The 22581-nt window shown below is 37.7% G+C and overlaps 1 pseudogene; it reads right to left on the bottom strand.

The window, feature by feature from the left end:
• Positions 1-17230: 17230 nt before the first annotated feature.
• LOC135074787 (uncharacterized protein K02A2.6-like) lies at positions 17231-21487 on the bottom strand (annotated as a pseudogene).
• Positions 21488-22581: the final 1094 nt, after the last annotated feature.

The following is a 22581-nucleotide window of genomic DNA, read 5'->3' on the forward strand; positions in this document are numbered from 1 at the left end:
ATTCCAGTTCATGGATAGTGCTTTAAGAACTATCAGTGCTGAGTGCACGCTCTATGATAAGGCCGCGCGTAAGCTTAAAATTATGGACAGCACACGATGTGAAACGTAAGTACGTATTTTTAGAGAATTATAATTCTAAATCACAGCATCATCATTTCGGTCCACTGCTAAATATAAGTCTCCTCAAATGATTTCCAGATTGGCAATGATTTGAACTAAATCATATGAATTAATAGGTATGAAGTTATTACGTTTCTACGAGTACAGTACAACAGTAGGTGTAGTGTTCAAAAGCCATGATATACCTATGCCATATATGATGCATTTTTGTCAATCTACGAATATTTTCCGTGAACTGTTTATCCACTTTACCCGAAAGATAAGATGCATGTACAGTAACACAGTATTAAAAGCTGATTTGCTTCACTTTTCTCCTGCCAAAATACCTTCTACGCCATAGTTTACGTACTGCCTAAAGTCCAGCTTACACTACGCCAAAAATTCAGCTTTTCGCTGAAATCATCGTCGAAATGAGTTGGCTAACTGGCCTTTTGCGAACAAGTTTGGTGAGTGCACACTGCTAGCATTTCCTGGAAATGCTCTCATATCAATTGTAGAGTAATTAGTGACTCTTTCAGCTATTCGGAGGTCCTATTTCATGAAATTTACATAGAACAGATGATTTTAACTCTATCCAATAATAGAGGAGTAATTTGAAACGAGTCTTTTTGTTACTGTAACAGTATACCTTTCTCTTTTACTTTTATAAAGATAAAAAGAGAGAGAACGTAGCACATATTGTCACATTGACAAAAGTTAGTAGAGCCCGCGCTTTTATATCAATACAGGTTTGAGAACCCCAATAAACAAATACTTTTCTACCATCTACAATAAATGGTACACCACTTTTTTAATAAAGACTTTAATGGTTGACTATACTCATAAAAATAAGTAATATTATAGCACCAGATATAAGGAGTTTATGTTATAACAAAAATAATACAACTCACAAAATGATTAAAAAACTTTTGGCAATAAGCAAGTGTATTGTTTATTTGCTATTATGCCTTATACAATGACCTGTAACCTCTAACACAACATAATAATTACCTACTATTCAGAACAAAGCGCTCTTTGTATACAGGGTGGAATTTTGTAATGCCACCTGGAGGGAAAGTACTAATAATACTGTAGATAGAAAATTTAACTGAAAGAAAAACATTCCTTTATTTTTTAAAAGAAAGAGAACTACATTCTAAGATTTTCGAACATTTTTCGAAAATTCTCTACCATGTAAATACCAATACAATGTTCATATTTTGATTTATCAAGTTTGATGGAGTGATTTCATCCTTATAGTTAACCCTAACGAACGATGCAATACAAATACAGGGTATAATTTTTAACAGATTTCAGTTGGTTTGATTCCCGGGTGTGGCAAGCAAATTTTTGGAAATCTTTGAATGCAGTTCTATTTCTTTTCAAAAATAAAGATATGTTTACTTGGAGAAATAATTCTATCTACAATATTAAGAATACTTTACCTCTAGGTGGCATTACAAAATTCCACCCTGTATAAACCTACTATGTAATCTTTAGGTGAAGGTAATTACTTGAATGTTTACATTCAGACTGCTAATGATTCCCGGCATCACAATGCGATGCTTAAATAATACAGTTAGCGTAAATAGTTAACATTGATGTGGTACATTGACATTATAATGTATTGAAATGCCAAAGAGAAAAGCCACAACATTATGTTACTAATATTAACTTGAGGATTTTTTTAGTTAAGGTCAAAACTTTATCGTAAAATGGTCATAGCTGTTAGACATCCATGGATCAATCGCACTCATGTCTATAACCCTCCGAAATCCGTATCTCATTTTGGAATCGAAACCAGCCGGGCTAAGATTTGCGCCGAGGAATTTAGACGACAAATGTATGGGCTTATCACGTAAAATCGATAAAAGCCTCGATAAAAGTTTATCATGATTCGCAATCCTAGGCCTGCAGAATCTCAAAACAGTCAGTCTCTCTTGCTTCTGACCCACGGAGGCCTTATTATAATTCTATTTGTCTGTTTGTTATTATTACACGCCTTTTGATGAACTTGGGGGCCTGGTTACAAACAAAATACATTATAATAATAATATTTTTTAAACATTTTATAACGTGACTAGGATGCATTTGGCCTCGGCCCGTGCTTCTAAAGTTAACCTCTTAGGAGAGAAAAAACACTAAAATACATATAATAATAATGTTATGCAAACGTGACGCAAACACGTCACCCCGACAACGCTGAATACTCGTCATTGCTCGCCAGTCTGTCGGGACAATTACTATCAAAGCGTATTTGATGCGCGAGAACACGAGTATTTGTAGCAACAATACATTTTCCCTATTTACTGCTTATTCGTTTAGTTAACAATATTTGGGACATTAATCGGAATAACAAAAATCTGTCTGCACATTATAAATAATAGCGCAAAATTGCTCTTTAGAAACCTGTCGTAAGTTAGCCGTTATTTTGCAGAAAACTGATTAATATTTAGCCTATGAATAAAACTACAAAAGTGTGTGTGTGTATTATAAAAAAGTGACAGCCAGTAACAGTTCCAAATTCCAATATGTAGCTTGTGGATTTTTTGCTTGGATTGAGACAGTCGTCATAAAAATACCTTTAAACTTATGAATCAGCATCTTCATACTTCATGCTGCGGACAGACGAACGAACAAATCAACTCAAATCAAACAAATCGGAAGTTGATTCAGATTTTTTTACATTCTACAGTTGTAGCAAGCGGATATGTAGTTAAGATTCAACAGAAATGAAATGAATGTGTTTTCAATTGAGCATTCGCGTGTATTGTGCCATTCACATGCGCTCGCGTTATATTACCTACTGGTACGCTACGTTCAATTAATCAAAATGCATTGAACTGCTGATTATTATCTTTCGATTTTGCTGTTAGTACGATTGTGCAGTAGCAATGGTTCCATGCATATTTATGACTACCTAGACTTGATTTGTATTTGCAAACTACAAACAATTTGTAGTCCTCTTTTTAATGACGGATTTTAAAAATCACGCAATTTTAGCGTCTTCGCTGGAATGCGACTCTCCCTCCCACTTACCCGCACACCTCCCCGCATTCGCCCCGTTCGTACTAGAGCGTCGATGTGACGTCACGGCCGCCAGGTACGCAGTTAATTCGATCGGGTTGTAAGTTTATTGTAATTTTTGTAACAACTTTTGATGCACCGCCTTTTAAGTAGCGAGAAAAAGCTACAAGTAGAAAAGTTACAAGATTTATTCAAACGTCAAACACAACGTACACTTGCAACAGCTCAGAAAGGTGACTAATGCCCGTTTTCACCATCAATCCCTAATGTTTAAGTGACCCCTATGGTAACACATAACAGTAAAATTTTGTAACAGTAAAAATGGGCATAAGTGACCCCAACTTAGAGCGTACAATGTATGAAATTGACATTAATGTATCAGAGATGGTATCCCACGGGATACTCTACTTTCAACTTAGAGACTTTGTAGTTGGGTTGAAATTTGATGATATCGTGTTTTTCTCACCGCTGGCAGGTCAAGAGGCACTGGTCAAAAAACTCGGACTACCCTCCTTGACCCGAGGCACTTGGGCCAAGTGTTACGCAACACCCTTTTATCGCACGTCGACCGAAAAAACTTGGCCTAAACAAATACCACTTAAGTGTGCGGACGACGGCATGAGCATACATTGAGGCATCTATGTGTTTGTAATAGGGTTGATTTTGCGACAAGAATGTATAGTATGATGTGCTATCGATACATCGAGGTAAACACAATCTTTAGTACCTAGTTAATGTACTGTGAACTGAGTGAGTTTGGTTTAGTGAGTGATGGAAACTAAAAGAAGAAAACTGTCTTATGTCCCACTAATGAATGTATCAGGAATGAAAACGAGATGAAAGTTTTGCATAAAATATTATTATACTCATTTCTTAATTGTTAGCGACAATCTGAACGTAGGTATATCTCCCAAGGCATGATCTTTTTCTTCCAACTGCTACCATGTTAGCCATATGACATTTTTATTAACCGACTTTAAAAAAGAGGAGGTTCTCAATTTGTTTGGTATTTTTGTTTGGCTAATCAGCAAATTATTTTGGAGACCAAAAGCAACACAGACAAAACCGCAGGCCACAACTAGAATCCTACGTAAATATAGCCAAAGCTAACCAATAAATTGAAGCCCGATCTAACCGTCAAAATGGCTGACACAGCCACTAAAACAAGGTAAATCAATTAAGCCGTTCAGTGTGGACTGTGACGAGCGGGCTTACACAATTTGCCTTTTAACTATTGGAATGTTCAACGGTAGCTTAAGACCTACTATTACGGTCGTCACTGGCACGTTAAATTAGATTAAATAATGCTTACCTATGAATGAGCGGTTTGATAATGAATTATTGAAATACGCTGAAAAAGGGATTTTGTTATTTTGAATAGAGAAAATATATCTTCTAAATAATGGAACTCAAAGGTGACTGACTGACTGACATAGTGATCTATCAACGCACAACCCAAACCACTGGACGGATCGGGCTGTTTGGCATGCAGGTAGATGTTATGACGTAGGCATCCGCTAAGAAAGGATTTAAGAAACTCCACCCCTAAGGGGGTAAAACGGGATCCACGCGTACGAAGTCGCGGGCGGCCGCTAGTGGATAATATGCCTGCCTCAGGGTTAGCAGCGTAATAAACGCGTATTTGAAGCGTAAAACAGCTTTTTGCTCGTAACATTTTCGTAGAAAAAACATACAACTCCAGCCAATTCCAGAGTTCCACCACAGAAAAACTTGTAGGACAGCAAGAACAGAGTACATAAAATCAAACATATGCACCACATAGCTCTGATTCATGTACTGACTAGCTGTGCCCCGCGGTGTTATCCGCGGTAAAACGTAGCCTATGTGTTAATCCAGGGTGTCAGCTTACTCCATACCAATTAAAATCGCTTTAGCCGTTTAGACGTGAAAAAATAATAAACAGACACTCACTCACAAACTTTCGCCGTTATAATATTACTTTTATAGTCAAACTTAATTTAAAACATGTACAGAATGATGTAACAATAAATCAATTGAGCGTTGTTACTTTTTAATTGAGTGCTTCGAAAAAGCAGCGGTACTAGGATAAATTGAATGAACTTTTGGGTTAGCTTTGTGCTCTTTCCTTGGCGAGCTTACTCACGAATTCAATTAAAACCGGTTACTGTTTCGGAATAAAACAACAAGCTTTCGAACGAAGGTAGGTAAAGAGCTACAGTCCCAAACAAACACTGAAGAAAGCACTTTGATTCGAAGCCTAACAAATAATAAAATGTTACTATGTTACGTAACTTCACGCCAAAAGATTTCGCTTTAAACAAGGAATCTTATTGCTATGGATAAATAAATACAAAGTACCTTTACATACATTACTACTTACATAGACTTTTATCTTTCAGGACATCCAGATAAGAGCCAATTTAATGACCAAAAATTATATCTGGCATTTTAATCTTATAGATTCAAAATTAATTTAATAATGCCACTCGATTTTCTATCATCAAATACTAAATTGTATGTTAAAAAAACGCCAAATTATTACTGAATTAGAAATACAACAACAAATAGTAGTTGCCTTAAAATAATAAATAATTCTGTAAATTTCTGTACTACGGTATTTACTACGGAAATGTCATGGTGCTACGACTCGTAGACGGTTAGTGCTTTAATGCTACCATAAATCGTAGCAAATTGCTGTCGTAGTAGGATTGCGTCGCGGCTACGGCGCACTACGGCGTACTACGGCGTAGAAGGAGGTGTTTATTAGAGGACTTCATAGTTTATCGCTCATTAAGTGTTAATGGCACACTTTGTTCACACAAATGACTGAACATATCATTTCAGGAATATTTATGTCCTTTGCTTTAGGTCATAACATTGTTATTTTTTAGGAAAATAGGTGACAATTAAAGTTATCTACGAGTGGGATAAATTTTCACAAAAATCCATAAAAACTAGTAACAAAATGTAGTAAAACCTCTGGCTGATGCTTCGTGTGCTGTGTTAAGCCGGAGGCTAAATCCCCATACAATTAGGGTTTCTGCTCGAGCTTTCTCGAACTCGAGAAAACTCGAGAAATTTGGCTTCATTCGAGACGAGAAAAAAATTACCGGAACTCGAGAATTCTCGAGTTTCGAATTTGAAGCTTTAATATTCTTGAAAGCCTATTTTCTTAAGACAAAAGTAACTTTTTAATTATTTAATAGGTTAACGTTGCTTTTAGACTGGTCTAGTCTTTCCTTTTTTACCCGACTGCGTGACGCAAAGAAGTGATAATGTGTTTAACAGCCTATGTATGTATGTTTTTTGAAGCACTATAGAGACCAAACTCCTGGGTCGATTTTTATGATTCGCACGGCAACCGATTCCTCTTAATCTTAGACTAAAGACATAATGTTAGTAAAAATTCAATATGGCAACTACTGGACGCCATATTGTGAAACTCAACAAACTATGGCATGTGGGGTATCGTTACATTTGTTTTAACTGTGAGAGTGATACTGGGTATATCAAAATTGGAAAATATTAAAATGGCCGATTTTTAGCGCCATAATATTATGTATTAAAAAAAATATCTCCAAACCTATCGAGTGGGGTATCAAAATAAATGTATTTTTTTAAATAGCTTGCAAAATGTATTATGTTCTTTAACTAAAAGATTAAAATAAAAATATTATTGAAAAAAAAAAAAACAAAAAACCCAACTGAGTAAAAATGAACTGAAATTATACAAGACAAAGTGTTCACAAATGCAGTCGGAAGCATCAAACACTTATCATCGTCATCATCAACAGCCCTTTACAGTCCACTGCTGGACTATGAGCCTCCTCCGCGGGAAGAGTAGGGGTTGGTGACAAATGTATTCTATTCTGCCGTCACCACACGGCTTATCACCAACTACTTATCACCAACAAAAAAAAATAGTCATTGATGCTTCCGACTGCATTTGTGAACACTTTGTCTTGTTCCTATCCTTTCAGTTCATTTTTACGTAGTTGGGTTTTAGTTTTTTTTGTATATTCGATTTAAAAATCCTGTGTTTTTATCGAATTTCAACCGATTTCTACAATTTTAATTAAAAGACTCGAGACCCGAGAAAACTCGAGACTTTGGCCTCGAGAATTCCCGAAACTCGAGAAAAAAAATAGGTCGAGAAATCAGAAACCCTACATACAATACAAATAGAGTGCATCAAAAATATGTTTTTACAAATAAGTTTCGATGTTTTGTATATTTATTTTCATATTTTGTCTGATACCTACTCATAGTCAAGCTGGGGTTGTTTTTCTGAATGCCTAAGGGAATTAGTTTACCTTAAAATACCTAAGATATAATGCCACCCACGGATAAAACTTGTTAGGACTTGTTAGGTAGATAGATTTTGTTCTTCTCAAATATGTAGTTATTTCTGTTCCTTCTTGGAATAGGGATGTTTCCTGGGTAAAAAAGCAAAAGTTTTAATTAGTCCGTCAGCTAGCTTATCAAAAAATACTCGACACCTATTTTTCACTTTTTAAAACTAATAAAAATTTAAAGAGATAAAGCGTGCCAAAGTTCTAAAGAAAAGTTTCGTGACGTCAGTGAGTGTGTAAAAGTGCAGCACTTTGTGACGTCGCGCGGAACTTCAACGCCAATATCTTTTTATATTAAAATTGACGGACTAAAAATATTTTTAGGAAACTAGCCTATTACATTCCGTCCGACAGATATAGTATAAATAGTTTGAGAACACAATCACAAACTAACGACCCTTTTGAACCGTAAGTTACCTTAAATAGTAGTCAAATATAATAATAGTTGAATTAACCAAATTAAAATTGGGCTAAAAGTCATTGTTATGTTTTTGTAAATCATTGCTTAAAATACATGTTTACAGATTTTCACCAGTATTTAGCAAGTTTGAGAAAATTGGTTTAGTTAACCACGGACCAAAAAACTGACCCTAAGTAAAAATCAACACAGAGTTGAATACACTAATACTATGGGCCACAGTTCCAGCTACCCATTTCCGGTCAGTCTTCTCGTTCTATCGCATAGAATCGCCATTTGATGAGAGCGAGAGAAAAAATGAAAATGGGCAGCTTGAACTTTGGCACACTGTACCTACAAGCTAAAAGCTTAGGTTTATATTTCGGATAAAGACCTTTCCACGTAAAAGAATACCCAAAGTGGGGATAATCAAGTTATCGCGCTGAGTGCAACGCATGTGTCTCGGTTAGCCCGTGGAGTTACTACCGCACTGGGGCCGAAGCAGATTTATTGGGCGTCTTGAGACAAACCTGTATGGTCAGCAGAAGTATTTCGTATTACTACACCACCTAGCGCTCAATATTAGATCATAATAAATAAGATTTATAAATAAATATCCTTGGACATTTTACACTATGCGTAGCTACGTTTCTAGTCCCAAACTAAGCAATGCTATGCAATACTATGGGTACTAGACAACGATAATAAAAATACTTAAATACTTTTTTTTGTAAATACATACATATTTTTATTATTATACATAGAAATTATTTAAATCTTTACATTCCATTACAATTTAAATGAGAGTCTGCTTGTGACCATGGCTGCAAGACAGCCAAAATTTCAAGCTGTAAATACTCATGTAAGTACTTCATAAATGTGGTGTTGAGATCTGTGATTAACATTGTTTCTTTGGTAAGTATTGCAAGAAATAACGGATATCTTTCTAAAATACAATTAAATACTCTTTCTAAAACTTAGATCAAAAACATTTACTGTCTCGTCTTCAACAATGATATCAAAATGAAGACAGTTTCAAGTATTAATAACCCGAAACGCTCTTAATTTTGTCGCTGGTAGATTAATATTAAACTTTTATTAATGTTCAAGTTATCTTAGAACATCTTTAACATTTAATTTTAGCCATACCTCTACTTATCTTTGAAATAACATCGCCTCAAAGATGTATTACGAGTACATGAAACGGGTATCAAAGGAGAGCTGGTTAATAATTCAAAGATTTTTGCCGACGCTACACAACGTTTCTTCAACTCGATGTGATTTTAAACTTATCAAGAGACAGGTGGAACTTTCTCGTGTGATACACGAAGGTTGATTCGATTATGCTTGTGTTACATGAGTTTAAATTGTTTTAATAACTTTGATATGACTTCGCTTTCAATGGGGTTTGCCTTTTGAACTTCACATGTTTCTGTATGTACTTTTATTATATGTATCGTTTCTCGATGGAGGGCGTTGATCTCTGCGACACAGTTTTATACTTTGGCAGGTGTCATCGTTTTTTTTCCATTTTTATCTTGTGTATCTTTGCTGTTAAATTAAATTAACCTGTCAAGTACACCTATCTAGTTGCACCACCACCGGAAGACGTAGCGTGGGCAGGCCTCCCACTAGGTGGACCGACGATCTGATGAAGGTCGCGGGAGGTGCCTAGATGCGAGCGGCGTAGGATCGGTCTTCGTGGAAATCCTTGGGACTTTGTCCAGCAGTGGACGTCTTTCGGCTGAAACGAACGAACGAACGAACGTACCTGTCAAGTGTATTACCTATTGAGTGAGCAAGAAAAAAATATTTATTTCTGACAAATAAGTCTTCCATATATTCGCATGTCCTCCCTTTTTATGCAAAAGGATCCCTTATGATAAAGTAAAATGTTTAAATGAATTTCACCTTTCAAATGTCGCACGTACGCGACACGATGGTAGTAGGTACGTCTCGTACGTCAAGTGGTAATGTGAAACCTTTTTAATGCTGTCTAGCCGGATGCCGACACGTAGACCGCACGACATGCCATTCCTCAATGTGATTGCGCTCTTCGTAGGTCGCTTAGTGTCGCGTGGTGTCGCGTGGTGTCGCGTGGTGTCGCGTGGTGTCGCGTGGTGTCGCGTGGTGTCGCGTGGTGTCGCGTAATGTAGCGTTCCTTACTTGCAAGCAGCAATCGCGACATGCCATCCTCAATGTGATTGCGCTCTTCGTAGGTCGCTTAGTGTCGCGTGGTGTCGCGTAATGTAGCGTTTCTTACTTGCAAGCAGCAATCGCGACATGCCATCCTCAATGTGATACACGAAGGTTGATTCGATTAAGCTTGTGTTACATGATCTTAAATGTGATTGCGTTCTTCGTAGGTCGCTTAGTGTCGCGTGGTGTCGCGTAAAGTAGCGTCGCGTAGCGTTTCTCGCTTGTAGTAATCGCGATATGCCATCCATATGTGATTGCGCTCTTCGTGGGTCGCTTAGTGTCGCGTGGTGTCGCGTAGTATAGCGTCGCGTAGCGTTTCTTGTTTGTAAGCAGCAATCGCCACATGCCATTCCTCTCGTCACGCTAGTCGTATCGGGTCGCGTGGAGTCGTATCGCGTCGCGTGGAGTCGCGTAGTGTAGCGTTGCGTAGCGTTTCTCGCTTGTAAGTAGCAATCGCGATATGCGATTCCACGACGTGATTGCGTTCGTCATACTAGTCGTGTTGAATCGCGTACCGTCGCATGGAATCGTGTAGTGTAGCGTAGCGTAGCGTTCTCACTAATATAGTAGGACGTAAGTCATGGCTAATGTATACTATCTATACTAATGTTATAAATGCGAATGTAACTCTGTCTGTCTGTCTTGCTTTCACGCCTAAACCACTGAACCGATTTTGATGAAATTTGGCATAGAGATAGTTTGAGTCCCGGGAAAGTACATAGGATAGTTTTTATCCCGGTTTTTAAAACAGGGACGCGCGCGATAGAGTTTTTCTGTGACAGACAAAATTCCACGCGGGCGAAGCCGCGGGCGGAAAGCTAATTTTAAATAATTATGTATCTTCGTTAAGACGACGTATTTTGGAAAATTTTATTATAATTAATTGCGCCTTATGATGAAAATTATTTACCTAGCTGATTAATTTTACTTATCATATTTGTAAGGGACCCTCCATTTAAGATGGTACTTGTGTTCATATTTAATTTATTTCTACAAGTTATAATTGCGTATTGAAACAGTTCTCCAGTGTAGAGCCTTATTATTCAGGATTACTGCTTTTGGAATAAGACCAGTCAAGCAAGATCTTTTGTTTAGAGTTGTTCAGTTGAGGGTTGTTAAGGTTGAATTATTATTATCTATACTAATATTATAAAGCTGAAGAGTTTGTTTGTTTACTTACCCGCTAATTTCAGGAACTACTGGTCCAATTTGAAAAAATATTTCTGTGTTAGAAAGTCCATTTATCGAAGAAGGCTTTGCTATATACCATCACGCTACGAGTAATATACGCATTGCAACAATGAAAAATGTGTCAAAAACGGGTTTTCACGCGTACGAAGTCGCGGGCACAGCTAGTACCTAATATAACTTTAGGTTGAGTGAAGAGCAACAACAAAAATAACGAAAGATTAACCAATAAGTACTAAAAATCTGAAGTATCAATCAGACAATAGCACCCTCCCGTACCGCTCCTGTTTTATGTAGTTATGTTACGTGCTACACCTATAACTAGCTAATTGAATTTGTGGTAAAAAGCAAGCCACAAATGTTTTATTCCACTAATCTAGGCATTGGCAGGCGTAGTGTGGGCAGGCCCCGCACTAGGTGGACCGACGATCTGGTAAAGGTCGCGGGAGGTGCCTGGATGCGAGCGGCGTAGGATCGGTCTTCGTGGAAATCCTTAGGGGAGGCCTTGGTCCAGCAGTGGACGTCTTTCGGCTGAAACGAACGAACGAACGAACGAATCTAGGCATTGAGCCTGTAAGTGGTCGCAGAAATGTACAAATGGTACTTCCTTTAAACGATTTGAATGCTAAGTTTTAAGTTACATTTGGATTTATGATTCTACTCCGAGCCTGCTGTAAAATAAAATAAAAGGGCGTTATAGGCATAAATACTTATATGAATGCACTGGTAAATTATTAAATCGTTACAATATGTCCATTACTGGCGGCAAGCTCATTAATTTTGCAATTAGGATGCTTAATATTTTGAAATAATATTAATTACATTGATGAATACATGCTGATGGCGCACGGTGTTACAATAATAAATTGTGTACGAGTAAGTACCTATTACAAAAGCGACGTTAATTCGAAAATTATGCCTGTATTTTAGATTAAATTTAGCTTTAATTTGCTGTACCTTATAACTAATTTATAGCAATTAATTTATATGCGGGTAAAAATCATTAGCCTAGGCGCAGACCATCGATTTTTAGTCGGCCGATAGTTTAGTCGGGCAGAATCAGTATGGGCATGTATGGAAGTGGCCGACAAAATAGTTGAATGGGCTTCCCAACTGCCTTCCTTACAGTTCTAACTTCCTAGCACAAGCAACATCTTTTGCTTAGCAGGAGGCTCCAACAACTTGTAACTGAATTAGGCTAAATTAAAGAAATAAACGAATTTGAATTAGAAAAAGCTAAGTAGTTACATAGTATAACCATGCCACGTACCGGAAAGCGCAGCATAGGACGTCCACCCACAAGGTGGACTGAGGAATTCATAAAGGTAGCAGGAAGGCGCTGCAGGCTGCTACCAACCGGTCATTAAGGAAATTATTGGAGGAGGCCTATGTTCAGCAGTGGACGTTCTGTGGCTGAAATGATGTTTTATTTTATTTTATTCACTTTATTCAAATAAGACGTAACAAAGTCCAGAATAACATAATGATGATGAAGTACGTAAAAAGACAGATTAAATACTATTTAGGTACACTATTATAAACATAATTTTTAATTTTATAAAAAATATGAGTTACTAGCTTTTGCCCGCGGCTTCACCCGCGTTGAATTTAGTTTGTCACAAATCGTCATAAATTATAACCTATTTATGTTAATCTGGGTTATAAATAATAATACTGTAAAGTTTTAACAAAATCCGTTCAGTAGTTTTTGCGTGAAAGAGTAACAAACATCCAGACATCCAGACATCCAGACATCCAGACATCCAGACATCCAGACATCCAGACATCCAGACATCCAGACATCCAGACATCCAAACATCCAGACATCCAAACATCCAGACATCCACACAAACTTTCGCATTTATAATATTAGTAGGATGAGGTGGCTAAAAATATACACGTGTAGTTTTCTACAGCCAAGTCAAAGCGTGCCTAAATATTTTCTTCTCGTAGTTAGTAACGAAAATACAAAGGCATTTACAAACAGCCCGTTATGGCTTCCAACTTTGATCCATCGGTGTTGCCATGGTGATCGGAAGCCTTAGCCATCTTTGGTCTATTGATGACGTAGGTAAACTCTATTAATCATTTTTGGCTTGCGTAGGGTAGTTGCTATATCCAAAAGGCATTCAAGGATATATTGGTAATAAGGTTAAATTCTTTCTGACTAAGATTTATTTTTAGATATACCTACAGGGTGTAATATTTGTTAACTCGTGGTACCGCGGTCGCATGAGACCGTGATAACAATCGATTTATATTGTATCTCGATTCACTGGTACTGAAATGTTAAGTATGCACTGGCAATTATTTACTGAATAAAAAGAAAACTAATAATAAAAGTAAAACAGTGACGTATGAAACTATTATGTAATAGTTTTTCGAAACACAAATCATTTTTTGACAAATGATAAATGGAATATCATTGGATTGATGCTGTCAACGTGCCTTGATTAAAAATTACAGAAAACTATAATATTAGGTAAATCGTTAAATAAAAAAATCTTAGGCTGAGTTGCACCATCTTATTTTTAACTGTAACTGCAACCATGAATGTTTTTAGTATGGAGTTTGACAGACTTTTGACGTTTGTTACAGATGGTGTAACCTAGCCTCATTGTTACGATCTCTCATCGTAAACATAAACAACGTATCCGTTCCGCCGGGGATAAAAAGTGTGTAAGTAGAGATAGCCTTAAAAAGGATTTGTTCATATACAGTGTGTTTGGGATAGAGCTAGCGATACTAAAATTTAAGGCGATGTTATGTCAATTTTATCGACAAAAATGCCCCCAAAAACGTGCCCGTCAAAACTGAATTTTTTGACAAAAACTAAAATTCATAAATATTTTTAAAAGTTTTTTGGTCATTATTTTCATTTTTGTGTTTTTTTTATTGACACATATTATTAGCTACAAATGAAATTTTTTATTTATCTGTAAGACGGGCACATAAGAAATACAAACAAATTTTATGTAGTCACATAAAAAATTAAGCCCCCCCCCATTCCAAGAGGAGGGGGGTGGGCCCACATAAGGTGACATTTTTATCGATAAAATTGACATCACAAGTAGGTATCACAACATCGCCTTAAATTTTATCGCTAGCCCTATCCCAAACACACTGTATAGGTAAGTTGCCATGGGGTAAAACATTTTTAAGAGTAACGACTCATACGCTTGGAATACGTAATGTCCTGCCTTTATGCAGGAAATGTACACATTTCCCAAGGGATATGCTCGGTAGACTTTTTTGTAAAAGTGTAACGTGAGCAGAACTGTGGGAAGAGATTAGTGTTTTGTAAAAACAAAATATAAGTAAGTATGTTGTTGTTCTAAAGGGGATATAACTTAAGCAGATACATACTCTAATATTTTATTGTCCAGTCTCAAATAAAAAACATTAAAATCGGTTCCAAAGTTTAGGTTCTCAACGTTACTGATAATATTAGGTTCGTATTTTTTAACGCTCTTTTTTCGTCAAATGTTGTGTTATAACCACAAATCTCAGGCAATCTACAGCTCTTGTGTAATTATTGTGAAAACAATGAAAAATCACCAATTTAGAGCCAAAACACACGACGCCGTACAGCGGGTGCGGAGCGGTGTCGCTGCGTTGTCTTACATAGAAATATGAAATACGAGTAAGCCGCCGGCACCGCTCGTGTGTCGCCACAGATATTTCTAGTTTCACTTTGTCACCATCAATTGTGAAACCTAAATAAATAAAACGAACAAGTGCTGCAGAATTATTCCTTTAAACATGCAAAACCATGAAAGGCAGAATTTTTATTAAGTTTGATCATAACCCTGGGAAATGCAAGGACACCATTACGCATTCCTAAAGACAATCTAATGCATAATAATTACATGAATTCACCATAAATTACTGCGACTCTGTGGCTCAGCCAGATGGTGTGTTTTATTCTGTCCTTTTATTTTCTGAGCGAATTTCTTAAGTGTGAGTAGGATGGATGGCGGAAAAAGATTATACGGTGAGTTACGGCATTTATCACCACGGCCTTACTTCTCTGTAAGACAGGCATGGAGTGAGGACACATATATTCTTTTTTGGCTAATATTTCTTCCAAGAAACGTTATGAAGTCTGAAATTTCAGCTGAATATGAATTGTAGAGGTGCAATAAACTGAAACTGGAATAGGGAGTTTCAAACGCGATATTTGAGACCTAGTTCAGCAACTTGAGCCACGATAGCCGAATGGTGAAGGGGTCGGACTGGCCGACTCGTGATCCGGGGAACGCGGGTTCGGTCCCCGCCGCCGCTCGACTATTGTGGTGAGCTCACTCGTGACACAAGCATATTTAGCTTAGTACGAGGGGCTAACGGGAGTATTAGTAATTTGTGTAATAACAAATTACTAATAATCTTTTTAAAAAAAAAAAAAAGTTCAGAGTCTCAATTAAGTATAATGGAACGCGAAAGTTTAAAATATTTTAAGTATGTAGTTAGGTAAATGTAAGTGTTAATTACTGTCAAAGTTACTTGTATCTACTTACTGCTGTGTTGATTTGAACATATTTTTTTAGACTTTGTAAATCTTTTTAGTTGTACGCGATGTCGTTCATTTTCAAATTTCTATTTATATTTCCACCGGGTGGCGATTAATTTCCAAGTAATAACATTCTTGCAAAATATCCCTCTCTATTATAAGTTCTGCTGATTCCACACCCACGTTGTTCCGGATAATATTCTAAATTTAGCTTGCTGCTTCACGCGAAAAACGTTTTATTTATTTAAAATCTGAATCCGTACAATAAAGATGATGATGTTAAGTAATTACCGCTAAATTGAAGTGCGCTGTGTTTTATTTGTTAATTTTTAATTAACAAGAATATTCATTCGTCTTTGTCTTATCTCCCGTCAAAGGGAAATTTAACTTTTTAAGTGGCAATTACGCGGTAGAGGGATTATTTTGGAAATTAAGCTTACAAAAACAAGTTTTATTTAAAGACGTTCAAATTTCCTATTGTTTAAAAGACCAAAGTACTTTAAAAGATCTCGTTTTAAGTTTTGACTGAATAATTACAGGAAGATTAAGCTGAATTTTATGTTCCTGGTTTGGGAAAGTTTGTAAACGAGAAGCTAATTACTTTTGCACTAATAACCAGGGGTAGAGGTGGGGTTAATATGTTTTTAGTTAATTGATTATAGCTCTAGCTCTCTACTCTTTTAGTTACTTATTACCTCTATGTACTCGTACCTTAAAGGCAGAATTGTACTTCAGTAGAGTCTCCTCAATAACCGTCAGACCACGGAGGCGTTTGCCAATATTAATTAACCGAGCCCCTCAGGAGGGCCCTGTCACTCACAGATTGACAAAAGGAAAATTGGCAGCTAGTGACTCAGCCGTTCGATAGTTTATAGCCATAGGTAGTAAATTGTTTACAGTTACCTAGTTGTAAGGCTGAGTTGCATCACCTTAATTTTATCCGTAACTGTAACTTTAACCGGTGTTTTTGTATGGAGTTTGAAAGATTTTTGACATTTTATTACAGTTTAAGTAAGATGGTGCAACTCAGACTTAGTTTGTATTTTTCAAATTGTGTCTACATGTGGCCTCAGAAGTGTAACAAATACCTAAATGTAAAATGTGAAGAGCAACAAAAGAGCTATAAACGAAATTCGTTACAGCACTTATTGAAAACCTCTTAAAGCTCCATCAAACAGCCAATTTTTTGTTTACAGCGAAAGCTTAACGTCTTAATGAAACAATCACCCGCAACTTTTACACAGAACTTCCTTTTAAAGTTACTCACACAAAAACACTCGAATGTCTAAGCAGATAATGAAACTTAAGAAACCTCTTTAACTTAAAAAGCTTCTTAAAGTTCGCAGCGAACAATAAGAGAAAGGGTAGCTTTCGAAGCATTCTGTGGCGACTTTAAGCCGACCGTCTGAGAATCAATTAGATCGATTTTAAGGCTGAGTTGCACCACCTAAATTTTGACCGTAACTATAACTGTTATATACGCGAATAGGGACGTGTTTAGTGAAAGGCCGGTTAGAGCGCACTGAGGTTTATTGGTATAAGCACAATAATAAATATGCCGGTGATCGCAGTCACGCGGCGAATACCCAACAGTTCCTCCCTCAATAGCTTAAGAACATATCAATAAAAGAATTAAACATCTAAGCAAAAGAATTGTTTATAATCTACTTGGGGTACGGGCCGTAACAACCTTCCGGCTGCTCTGCTACGTGCATTTGGTAACGGGGGCTCCGAAGATTGCGAGACTGATTCCAAACCTGCCCCACTCTCTCCTTCTAGTTCAACTGCCTCATAGAACTCCTCTTCTTCTTCGTCCTGTGAGCGTTGAGGTATTGGAACCTGCCCGACGTTCATGGGCTCGGTAATGCTATTCGGTGACATAGACTGTGACTTTGTGAAATCGTCTAATTCTATTACACAGTCTTTAGCAAGCAGTTGTTGGTTACTATTGGCTGTACCCCTATAAAGCGTTAACTGATTTTTATGTTTTTTACATGTTAATGACGTTATACAATCCTTAACTAAATAGGTTACTTTTCCTATTTTTTTTATAACTATACCCTTATTCCATGGGTGAAACTTAATATTATATGTTTTATAAAGCACAATGTCTCCTTCACTAAAGTACTGTTTATTTTTTCCACCATATGATTTACTCTGCAAACACTGGTTGTTTTTAACATTATTTGCGAGGGCGTCGGATGACGGCGGCGCAGTTAAGGGGTCAGATCCAAGCGTGAACGAAGTTTACGACCAAAAACTAGCTGAGCGGGCGAAAATCCTGTTGTAGAATGAATTGAATTTCTATAATCGAATAAATACTTTAATATTTTTGCATTCAAATCTTTTTTATTGTTTTCAATAATACATGACTTAATGCCACGTTTAATTACTTTAACGTAACTTTCCGCCTGTCCATTGCTAGCCGGGTGGTAAGCAGGTGACGTCACATGCGAGATTCCGTTAGAAATACAAAATGCTTTAAATTCCTGTGAGGTAAAAGCCGTACCATTATCACTAACAAGCGTCTGTGGGAGCCCGAAGCGCGATATGAATTCCATTAATTTACTTACTACCGAACTAGAAGAAGTGCATTTCATATAGTAAGCCTCAACCCACTTACTGTGAGCGTCTACAACAATTAGGTACGTAAGGTTATTAATGGGACCGAGAAAGTCTATGTGTATTCTATGGAATGGCCGCTTAGGGTGCGGCCACACTGCTAGCGGCGCTCGACCGGGTAATGGCCTTAGTTGAATGCACACTTCACAATTACTTATCATATTCTCTATTGCATTGTCAATACCCGGGAACCATAATCTAGCACGGGCCTCAGCTTTGCTTTTTACCACCCCCAGATGTGATTTGTGTAATTCTACTAGAATTTTGTGTCTTAATGCCTCTGGAATGACCACTTTATGTCCCCGCATTATACATCCATTTTCATAAGAAAGTTGTGTCCTACATAAATAGTATGGCTTTAGCACTGGATCAGATACCTTAGGTGGCCAACCGTTTAATATATAGTTTACAACCTTACAAAGTACTCTGTCTTTACTAGTAAGTTCGCGCATATCGCGTAGTGTGACAGGTAACGTGCCATCTGTAACAAAACAAACATAGGACGCACGGTCGTCAATGACGTCATCGGGAGTGCCGTCTCGCTCGGCGCGCGCACGCGCAGCCGCCTGGGCGAGCTCTGGCAGACTGGCCCGCGATAAGTAGTCGGCGCTATTGTTACTGCTACTTATGTATTCTATTGTATAGTTGTAACCGCTTAAAAACATTGCGTATCGCTGTAATCTGTTAGCGGATACCTCGGGTATGCCGCGTTGTGGGCCAAAGATAGACAAAAGTGGTTTATGATCTGTACGTAGAACGAAAGGAACAGATCTGCCGTACAGATATTGATGAAAACGCCGTACTCCAAAAATTATAGCTGTGGCTTCTTTTTGAATTTGCGAGTATTTCTTTTCAGCCGAGTTCAGAGTACGAGAAGCAAAAGATACAGGCCGTTCCGTTTCATCGTCCCCTATTTGCGATAATATTGCCCCCAACCCGTGCGGAGAGGCATCCACTGTCAACACAACCTTAGCCTTGGGATTGAAGTGAGCTAGAACATGATCTGAAGAAAGACACTTTTTGATTAGATTGAAAGCATCGTTCTGTTCTTTACCCCATTCCCACTTATGTCCCTTGTGTAATAATTTGTAAAGTGGGCATAAAATTGTTGATGCATTAGGTACAAAATTTCGGTAGTAGTTAACGAGACCTAAGAAAGACTGAAGTTGATTAATGTTAGAGGGAATGGGGGCCTCTAAAATAGCTTTTACTTTTTGTGGAGATTTATGTAAGCCACATTTATCTATAGTGTAACCCAAATATTCAACTTTATCTTTAAAAAGTTCACATTTACTTTTTTGAAGTGTTAGTCCTGCGTCCTGGAGTCTCTTCAACACTGCATTTAGTCTTTCCAGGTGCTGAACTCTATTAATTCCCGTGATCAAGATATCATCGAGCATGCATACAACGCCGTCCAGCCCCGACAGCAAACAATCCATCGCGCGTTGGAATATTGCTGGCGCGCTAGCTAAACCGAACACAAGCCTAGTGTATTTGAACAACCCGCGATGAGTATTAATGCATGTGAGTTGTTGCGAGTCTTCGTCTAAAACAAATTGCGAGTACGCTTGTGTAAGGTCAAGTTTACTGAATTCTGTCCCGCCGTGTAAGCGAGAAAACAGTTCCTGAGCGGTGGGTAACGGATACTGCTCCACTAACAACTGTTTATTAATTGAAACTGAATAGTCTGCACATAACCTAATTGAACCGTTGCGTTTGAGCACAGGGACTATGGGTGACGCGTATGCTGCATGCTGAACCGGTTTTAGGACACCTATACTTATCAAACGATCAATTTCCGCATCTATCTTGGATTTCAGGGCAAAAGCAACTGGACGAGGCTTATAAAATATGGGCTTTGAGTTTTCTGTCAACTGTAATGTTACCTTGTATTTATTAAATTTGCCTAAAGAATCTGAAAATACAAATGGATATCGTGATTGTAATTGTTCCAACAGGTCGTCCGTTGACAGAAAATTAATAGGTAACAGTGCTAGTTTGAAACGTGAAATAAAATCGCGTCCCAGTATCGGCGGTCCGCTGTGCTTCACGACGTAAACATCAAGCGAATTAGTTACGTTGTTATATGTGAATGCTAAGCGTATGATACCTAAACAAGATATTTTTTCACCTGTGTAACTTAACAGACGCTTGTTAGTTGATTTTAACGGTACATTTTGAAATTTCAACTGATAAATTTTATCGGAAATAGCTGTGACTGCCGACCCACTGTCAATTTGAAACTTCATTTTCACGCCCTGAACATTAACCATTTCAGCCATTGGCTCCCCACTAAATGACCTAATATTATATAAAGTTGACCTACCGTCGTCATCCTCGCTCTCGTTTACCACTGCATTATCCAAGTAATTAACTTTTTTGCACATTCGCTGTAAATGCCCTTTCGTGTTGCACTTTTTACACTTGTAACTTGCAAACCTACACACCGATGCCGTATGATTTTTATAACCACAAACCGAACACTGGATTTTTTTATCACTTGCACTTTTTACGCGATCTTGCTGCTGGCTGATTTTAAATAACGCCTGGTCGTTTGGCGCATGCGACGCCGCCGATGACGCTGCTCCTTGGCGAGCGCAGTGCACGCTCACCGCCAGCTCCAGCGCCTTGGAGAGTGTCAGCGCCTTCACATCCTGCGCGAACAGCTTCTCACGTTCCGGCCCCGGTAACATGCCCATCACAAAGCGATCTCTAAGAGCTTCTTCCACATTGAGGAAACCGCAATGAGCTGTTAGACCACGCAGTCGTGCCGCCCATTGAGTGTATGACTCGCCCAACTTTTGCGTAGCGACATAAAAAGTGAAACGTTCGCCAAATCCGCATGTTTTTGGGGTGAAGTGGTCGTCGAAAAGCTTAATTATGTCTTCAAATGGCAAATCTTGCACTTCTTTTGGCAAAGCCAAATCTGCTGCCAATTTATATGATCCATCGCTGAGTGCACTCAAAAGGATCGCTCGTCTTTTTATACACTGAGGATCCTCTGCCCTTCCGATGTTATTCGCGATAAACCATTGACTCAACCGATTTTTATAATGTTTGCCAACACTGTGAATTATGGTCAAAGGTGGCCAAAATCCCAAAATGAGCCATTTTTTTTTTGCTTGTGGGTAGACGTCGCCACTGTTATATACGCGAATAGGGACGTGTTTAGTGAAAGGCCGGTTAGAGCGCACTGAGGTTTATTGGTATAAGCACAATAATAAATATGCCGGTGATCGCAGTCACGCGGCGAATACCCAACAATAACGATAACCGGTGCTTTTTGTATGGAGTTTGATTTTTGACGTTTGTTAAAGTAAGATGGTGCAAGCAACCCAGCCTAAGAAATGTTTGAAATATTGTTGCGCATTTTAGTGGTTGACTAAGAGAGCTTTCAAATTCAAAATTAAAATTCAAGATAGAATTTGAATTGACTAACTTTGTTTAAGTGAACAAAATATTGTGTAAATTAATTTTGTACTGAGCTAAACTTGGTTTGGTTATAGGTAACATTAAGTTCGCAAGTCACTTTTTGTGCAAGCAGTAACCAAACATTTTTTTCAGTGTACAAGACTAATTTATTAGCGATCATCTTTATTCTAATCATAATTTACGAATGACTAAAAACGATTAAAAATGCTTAAAGAATCAATGTTTTCATTAGTAACAGGTGTCTAAAGGAGACGAGATTGAAATTTTAATTAAATCATCAACAACAGCTTAGTTTCATAATAGGATTCGCTTTAATATAAACAAAAATAAGATAAAATCATTGTATACTCTTTGACCAAAATTATTTAATACCTGTGAGTAATGTACACTGAGAATTTTAGTTCGTGACGAACGAATGTTTTGACGAACTTTTTTTTATGTAACAAAGCAGGTATTTGACCGCAATCGCACCTGGTGTTAAGTGAGACGCAGTATAGGATGGTACATATCTGCCTTGTATGTGCCTATTATTTTACTCTCTGTAACTGAAGTATTTACGAGTATGTTGACCATAGAGCACACATAGGTCTCTCGTTTTATTACAATACCAGCTTTCCGGTCGCGGCTTCGCCCGCGTGGAATTTTGTCTGTCATAGAAAAACTTTATCGCGCGCGTCCCTGTTTCAAAAACCGGAATGAAAACTATGCTATGTCCTTTCCCGGGACTCAAACTATCTCTATGCTAAATTTCATCAAATTTCGGTTCAGTGGTT

This window comes from Ostrinia nubilalis, chromosome 9, assembly GCF_963855985.1.
Source record: "Ostrinia nubilalis chromosome 9, ilOstNubi1.1, whole genome shotgun sequence".
In the NCBI taxonomy this organism is placed as follows: Eukaryota; Metazoa; Arthropoda; class Insecta; order Lepidoptera; family Crambidae; genus Ostrinia; species Ostrinia nubilalis.